The following is an 8,164-nucleotide window of genomic DNA, read 5'->3' on the forward strand; positions in this document are numbered from 1 at the left end:
TTGCAGGCTTCATAGCTTTCCTCCTAAATTACAGATGTCCCTGAGATGGAATGGTATTAAAACTTAGCTGGAATAAAGACTGTTGCCTTTTTGTGAGTTTATTAAGGAGAAAGGAGAGGGATGTGACGATGAAAATGAGGCCCTGTAACATGGACCATAGTCTTTGAAAGTGATAAACCCCCTCTTACCCAATGAAATCCTTGTCCAGGCTCCACTGGACTAGTTCCTTGGGACTTAGGATAACCTCACCACATCTCCACTATGGTACGCAAACCCATCTGCCAGCCATTTTTTGGCAAAGGTCACGCATGACTCAGAGCACTGTTTCCTGTGCACAGATTGGGAGGTTTCAGGAGGGGTGACGCTCTGCAGCATGCACTTTGGTGCGGGAAGGAGGCCGCCGCCCGCCCACAGGATTGACCGAGTCACTACCTCCATTGATCTGCTTTATTTCTCAACTCTGGCTATTCCGATGTTTCTTTCTTTTAGAAAGGTGTTCGAAATATTGACCCTTTAAAATCATGAGCGTAAGAAGTAGCAATTCTCACTCTTTAAAAAGAACATTGTCTTTCTTTTCTGACAATGTATACATTCTTTACCTGGTACCGAACCCTTGTATCTTCTTGTGTAAAATGTACATTTAGCCAAAGGTAGTAAGAGGCATGGTGGTGGTTCTGCAGGCTCATTCTCCTGTACTCTTTGTATGTTTGAAGAATCCTAATTAGTTGCTTGTAATCAATGTTTTTGTCTACAAAGATATACTCTGTACTGCATCTTCCATCTGTTCATTCTTTTTTGCCTGAAGAGTCAAGGGCAGGAGATGGGGGTGTATTGGCAAGAAAGGGCACTTAATTCTGGTCATCTTTTATTTTCTTCCTCTTGGTTTCTTTTACGTGATTCTGGGTTCCAGCCATGGGACTAGTGGTAGATGATTTGCAAAGATGGTCACCTAGAGTTTCCCCCACCCCTGTATGCACAAGCTATTCTACCCATCAGAGGGCACTCCCCTTCTTCTCCCTTGAAGTGTGGGCGGGCCTAGTGTGACAGAATGTGGCAGGAGTGATGCTGTGACAATTACAGACTTTAAGAAGGGGCAGTTTCTGAGCCACCGTGTAAGGAAGGAAGTCCAGGCTATCCTGCTAGAGAGAGGGACACGTGCTGGTCATAGGAGCGTGCAGGTTCTGCCGTCTGCAGCCAGCACCATCCCGCACACAGCTGTGAGGCCCTAGGATCCTCCGGCCCCAGGTGAGCCTGGCCCACACCCTGTGGGACAGAGATGAGCATTACTCTTTGAGCTCTGCCGCAAACGGCACCTCTGCAGAATTGCAAGCAAATAAAAGAATAGATGTGATAAGCCACTGACTTTTGGGGTAGCTTGTTGCAGAGCAGTAGATAACTGAGACAGGATTTTTATATTTTCCAAATCTTCCCTCTTTTCTCAGATCTGGTTATTGTTTGTTCAAGTGCGTCTATGATTCTATTTCGCTGAGGGAACTGCTAACTGATGAGGATTTGGGTTGTGGTGGTAAAATGTGTTACGCATATGTTAGCAGCTGGTTCTCATTTTGTTCCTTACCTGCTTTATATTTGTCTTTGCTGGAAGCAGACGTGTCTCTGCACACAATGATACCAATTTCTTTTTAAAATATATTTTATTGATTTCATAGAGAAAGGGAGAGGGGGAGAGATATAGAAACATCAATGATCAGAATCATTGATTGGCTGCATCCTTCACGGCCCCCACTGGGGACTGAGCCTGCAACCTGGGTGCCCCAACCAGACTGGGAATCGAACTGTGACTTCCTGGTTCATAGGCAGTGCTCAACCACTGAGCAACACTGGCCAGGTGTGACACCAATTCCTTACAGTTGTTTATGAGAGAGAAAAAAATTCTCTCAAAAGAAAAACAAGGAAAAGAGGAAGAAAAAAAATACATCTTATTTTATCTAAAGAGTATTTTCTGCTACTGGATTAGACCATACTCCCCTCTCAAACTCTGTGAATAGCTGAATGTTTACTCATTGGTGGACAAAAAACAAAAGAGAAGGATCTGGAATTTAAAATTAAAGCAAGGCCAAAAAAATCCAGGCAGTTTGCAATGTGCATTTTCTGTTCAAGTTATAAGTATTCCCAGGAAAACTTAGAAGATTTTATTTCATTTTAAATTTTTGGAAGGAACTGAAACCATTTTTAAAAGTACAACTTTTAATTTCCTGCATAGAATGAATGCTTGTTCTTATATCAGCTTCTATAAGCAATTTCCTTTGAAAGCTCAAGGTAATATTTTTCTCATTTTGTTGTCAGGTTTTTGTACTTAATTAAAGATTTATTGTTTTTCCTGTTGTCTTTCGGCCTCACAGTTTATTTCATCAAACTCTCCTAAGCATTTGATTAAAAAGAATGACTGGGATCATGTTTGTTGCAGGGCAGTGAAGTTCACATATCAAATGGATGGAAAAGGCTGGGTTTAGAGCATCTGAGTTGCCTTTTTTTAAAATATTTTTTTATTGATTTAAGGGAGAGGGAGAGAGAGATAGAAACATCGATGAGAGAGAAACATTGATCGGCTGCCTCCTACATGTCCCACATTGGGAATAGAGCCCACAACCCAGGCATGTGCCCTGATTGGGAATCAAACCATGACCTCCTGGTTCATGAGACAACGCTCAACCACTGAACCACACCGGCTGGGCATGAATTGCCCTTCTTAATTGACAAAATCGTATCCAGCCCACTTGAATGATTTGTTCACTGTATGGCATTCTTCTAGTGATGATTTAATAACATTGATTCCACGAGGTCCATAGTCAATGGTTCTCATAATGTTTTGATAAAGAGGGTTTTTTGGAGGAGGTTGGGAAGAGAGAATTTTCTAGAGATGACAGAGGGGAATGGTTTTTAGGCACAAAATTCTCTTTCCTTCATTTCATTTAAAAATAAATACTATATTTAACCTGACCTAGGTATGTGTGAGTTTCTACTTATCACCATCTCTCCAACCTTAAAATGGTATTACAGGCTAGTTATGTGTTATTTTTCAATGTTTTCAAGAGTATTTCAAGTATGCATATATTTTCTTTCAATTATATTTTAAATTTCGGATAAATGGTGGCTTCATACTCTGAACCTCTAAGACAGTGGTTTCCACTGGACGATATTTGGAGACATTTAGTTGTTACAACTTGGGGAGGGTAAGGCCTATCCTACTTAATGAATGGAAGCGAAAAAGGCTGCTACACATTCTGCAGTGCATGATACCTGACTCACAGGATGATCAATAAGTGCTTATTGGATGGATGGATGAGAGATCAGTGAATACAGCAGTGGATGTGGTGTGTCTTCTTTCTCTTCCCTCAAAGGTGCTGAGGGTGGGCTGTGGTAAAGGTCAGATTGCTAGTTCAGATATAACCCTAGCTGTCTTGTCTTGTTAATATGCACAGAGGGGTTTTGCATTTCCTCCACACAATAACAAAACTCGAAGCTAGGTAACCTTTTACTTTGTGTATAAAGTGTTTGTGTGGGTGTGTGCGTGCATGTTTGTATGGGAGAGGATTTGTCACTTACTAGCCAGAGAAGACGTATTAACAGATGAGAATGATGGTGGCCCAAGTGGTCATGCCATTGGTTCTTCCACCCCTCAATAGCAGGTCCCTGTTTGGTTGTCCTGTGGTTATGGAATGAATGCAGTCTTTAGAGCTGTTCCACAATAGCATTCCATATTAAGAACATTGCAAAGGAAGTAATGCATTGGGGAAAAGCACCACATGCTACCTGTAATGAGAAAAAAGCCATACTTTAGTGCATTTCTTACTTTTGACAGTTAAGAGCTAGTACGCCTCAGGATGCCCTTATTTTAGGAAAGGGGAAGCTTTTTTGCTTTATGATGCCTTTTTTCCAGTCTCCATGGAATTCCGGCTTTGCTATTTTAATGAAAGAGGAAATAAACTGAATGTCATAAATAATGAGAGTTGTTTTTGCTGGGTAGAAACATTATTTAATGCATTGTAGTGGCATTACTAGAAGAAAATGCATTAGTAATTTCCTCAGTGGAAAGGTTTAGCAAGGGAGTTATTTCCCTGTCCTGTGTAGTAGACTGGAGACGGGGGGATGAAGGATTTCCCCCCAGAAAGGCATCGATAGTTTTTCATGGTGCCTTGGTTTCATCTGTGACCCAGAGTAGTCCTCGCTGTTTTGAGGAAGAATAATGTTTAAAGGTGATGTATGAGACAGATCTGGGCAGCTTTTCTGTTGTTTTTGTCATTGTTTGTTTGTTTGTGTGTTTGGGGGGGGGCAGCTTTTCTTAATAGTTAACACTGAATACTATAAATCGCCCAGTTAATACCCATACCTTTTCTAATCCATACTTTGAAAACTTGGGTGCTCTGCATCCTGTTTGTATCTTTTATCTTCGTTGCACACTTCTAATGTGCTATGTCTCGGGAGTGCCATATGAGTCTAGATTCCGCTCCGGTCTTGACATAATTTGGGGTGAGAAAGTTCCAAACAAGGTATCACATTTGGATAGAACTCTGTATTGACTGTGCACTAATGTTAAGAACTGCTGTGGATTAAAGGAACCAATTAATTTGAAGCAAAAGTAAAAAGGAAACCAAAGCCAGTTTGAGCTGGTTCTTTAGCTCCTTGCTTAAGCTTTTGCAAAGTGCATGTAATTATGAGAATTTATATAAATTATGGATTTTGAGGTTCAGAAATCTCCACTGACTAGCCAAGGAAGTTAAAGTCTCTAAGGAAAAAAAATATTAGAGACAAGATTCATTCATTCATATCTCTTGCATTTAAATGTGTTAGTCTCCTTGTTTAAAGTTACATTTTAATATTTATATTCCCTCCCCACCCCCCCTTGGATGGGAAAGGGGAAAGGAAGAATCAAGGTTTCCAATCAACCTTTTGAACACTGCATATTTGAACAGGCATTTTGAGGTGCAGAGAAAAATTTAAGACCACAAGGAACTTTTTCTCTAGACTGAGAGGTAGAATTGACACACAAGGCCTCTCCCTTTCTTTTGCCCCTTCCCAGCTTCCTTTGCATACATTCATTTTGAAAGCTCATACTTTTTTCTTTCTTCTGGTGGGAAAGGGGCAACTGAAGGTGATTTCAAGACCCGTCAAACTCTGGCCCCTGCCAACCCTGCAGCCTCAGCTCTTTTCCTGCCCAGTTTGTCCTCTGAACTCTAGACCCACTGAACTGCTTTCAATTCCTAAACACTTTTCCACTGTCTCTTGTTTCCAGGTCTTCGTCCCTGCAATTCCCTCTGCCTCAAACACTCCTCCCTACTTTTTATCTAGCTAACTCATGCTCATCCTTCAAGTCTTCCCATAGATGCCTCTTCCTCTGAGAAGTCCTCCCTGTGGTCGAAGTGCAAGTTAACTATCCTCTCTCTGCACATCATTGCATTGCCTGGCTACAGCTTGGCATTGCTTCCTTTTTCTTTCTCTCTGCGTCATTGCCACTGGTGCCACTGATTTTAATTAGCCTTAATGTTCACACTAGGCTGAGAGTTTGGAGAAGGTGAAGACGGGTCTGTTATGTTCCTTGGTGTATCACCAGTGCCTAACGCAGAGCTTGACACATTGCAGGCTCTCAACTATTCATTGAATGCTTAGTTAATGAGAGTTTAAGTGCTAAATTGTATGAAGAGAGAAACCAGCTAAGATAGAAGTGATCAGTGAAAATGAGGAGTTGACCTGAATGATAAGCTCCTTCGGGGAAGGAGTTTGACACACTCTCTCTTCTACTTCCCTTCTTTCCTCCTTTCTCCTTTCTCTTTTGCTTATAATCATTCATTCACTCGAAAGTATTTTTGGAGGGTCTAATATGTTTCAACGTTATTCTAGGTGCTGAAGAAAGAAGAGTGAAAAATCCCACCCTCATGGGATTTACATTCCAATGGTCTAATGCATAAAAAACGAGTTAAATGTGAGTGTAGAAATTAGCTTAGCCAGCTGGTAAGAGCATTGAGGAGGCCAACTTGATGGGTAGGGTATGTTGCAAAGTTAGACTTTGAATGGTTCCGTTAAGAGCATAATTTTATTTTGGAAAGTAGGTGGGTAATGAGAAGTATATATAGCATGTGAGCAAAGGAGGATTTTAGTCTGTAATTAGTATGCAGAAACTGAAAGTAAAAAGGCCAACTTAGACAAGATTGCCAAAATAGGGGTTAATAATACCTGTTTGGCATAGGGTGGTGGCTCAGGGGTGAAGATGAACGGAAGAGACTTATTTTGCAGGGCGGGGCAGAGTGTATGTGTTTGGATTTCTTTTTAACTCAGCAATATAGTTTCTAAAGAAAATTTACTTAATGGTGAAGTGTCTATAGAGGAGATGAAAGATGAAGATAAAATTACAACCATAAATTTAGAGCCCAGAAAAGCAGTAGGAACACCGAGAAAGACCAGGCAGTAGTTTGGGATAGAATTAAGGAATTTGCATAATTTGAATCTGAGATTTCATCAGACTTCGGTTCATTGGTTTGATGCTTATGAAGCTCCCTCTCTTTATCATGCTCTGGGGTCATAAAAGTACACAGGACAAATGAGACCTTTGCTGTCACAGAGTTTACATACTGGACACCCAGCTGAGAGGATGGAATCGTAGGTCAGTGTTTGGAACACTTCTGTTGATAGCTATGACTGAAGTCATGGGAATGGAGGGGGCTTTGGATCTAGGTAGCAGAAAATCCTGTAGTTTGTTTAACTTGTCATATCTAAGGTTTGATATAATGATTATAATAGTTATATAACAACTGATATCAAAATAAAGAGATAAGAAAAAAAATCAGGGAATTACTGTGGATCTTTTAACCAGCTTTATACCTTTTCCAAATATGAAACAAAAAAAAAGACATTTATTTGTCTTTAAATTCTAAGGTGTCATTTTATTAAAATTCCATAACTTAATGTCTCTGCCTGCTTATTACTTGGCAATATCGCACTAGCTCATCCGTACCATTTTTGGCTGCTCTCCAACAAATGCATGAAAGAAATAGAGGCCAGTAATTCATAAGATTTTTAAACAGATTTCGCACCAGTGCCTTACTGGGTTTAGGAAAGTGGTGGGCCAGTAAGGGGAGACCCACAGCTCCTTCTGTTGTCTGTCTTCTGTCTTTCAATAATGCCATGAACTGTGAGGGTAGTGTCTTGGCTCAGAGCTGAAGATGGTTTGGCATCAGTTCTTCTGTTGCTCTCTCAAGCTGTTTTTTTGTGTGTGTTTTTTTCCATCCCCGAGAACAGCACTCTCAGTGGGTGTGGAAGTGGGCGGGACATGAAGCAATGGCTTGCATTGCATTGCCTGGCTACGGCTTGGCGTTTCTTCCTTTTTCTTTCTCTCTGCGTCATTGCCACTGGTGCCACCAATTTTACTTTCCTTCTCCACCCTGTTTCTTTGGGAGTAGCTCAGTGTCAAAGCATTATATTTTCTTTGGAGTTTTGGCAGTGTTCTCAAGCAATAACCTGGGAGACGTTATTCATCCCACCATACAGGGTTAACGCTGGAGGAATTCTTAAAAGAAATAAGGTGAGAGAAAGTCCCTCTCACTGGATCTTAGACTTTCTCTCTCTCTGCTGTTTTTTTCTTTGGGACATATCCTAAGCAATCATACAGCTGGCCCTTGAACAACACAAGGATTGGGGCACCAACCTCCTGTGATGTTGAAAATCCACATAAAACTACCATTGGCCCTCTGCATACTAGGATCCCAATAGCAGAGTTGACCCTAAAACAACACAGATTTGATCTATTTAGGTAGTTCAAACCAGTATTCTTCAAGGGTCACCAGTACACTAGGTGCTCAAGCACCAAAAGAAGGGGGAAATGAGACATAAGGTAGGGGATGGTAGAAAAGAGTACCAACCCCATGGCCTTGAGTGAAAAGCTGACCTCCTTGAAGGAAGTATAAAGGATGTTTACCCACTTAGGACAATGTCATTGAGAGACCGGTTTTCATCTTTCTTCAGATCCCAACCATTTCTGTCCCTTATCTGTTCATAGCTTCTCTTCTCAAAGCTGACTGTTTCCTATGTTTTCTAAAGAAGAGAGAGTTATTGGGGCTTGTGTTGAGTTAGACCTTTAAGGAATGATAGGATTGGGGTGGGGTAGGGGTGGGGTTATTCCAGACATGAATTACAAAGGAAATAACATGATTGG

General features: G+C 41.0%; 1 protein-coding gene across 9 annotated transcripts in view; it reads left to right on the forward strand.

Annotated features, from left to right (window-relative positions):
• PSD3 (pleckstrin and Sec7 domain containing 3) overlaps positions 1-8,164 on the forward strand; it is a 517,431-nt gene that overhangs the window by 360,138 nt on the left and 149,129 nt on the right. The window lies entirely within an intron of this gene.

Source organism: Cnephaeus nilssonii, assembly GCF_951640355.1.
Source record: "Cnephaeus nilssonii genome assembly, chromosome: 8".
NCBI classification, from domain to species: domain Eukaryota; kingdom Metazoa; phylum Chordata; class Mammalia; order Chiroptera; family Vespertilionidae; genus Cnephaeus; species Cnephaeus nilssonii.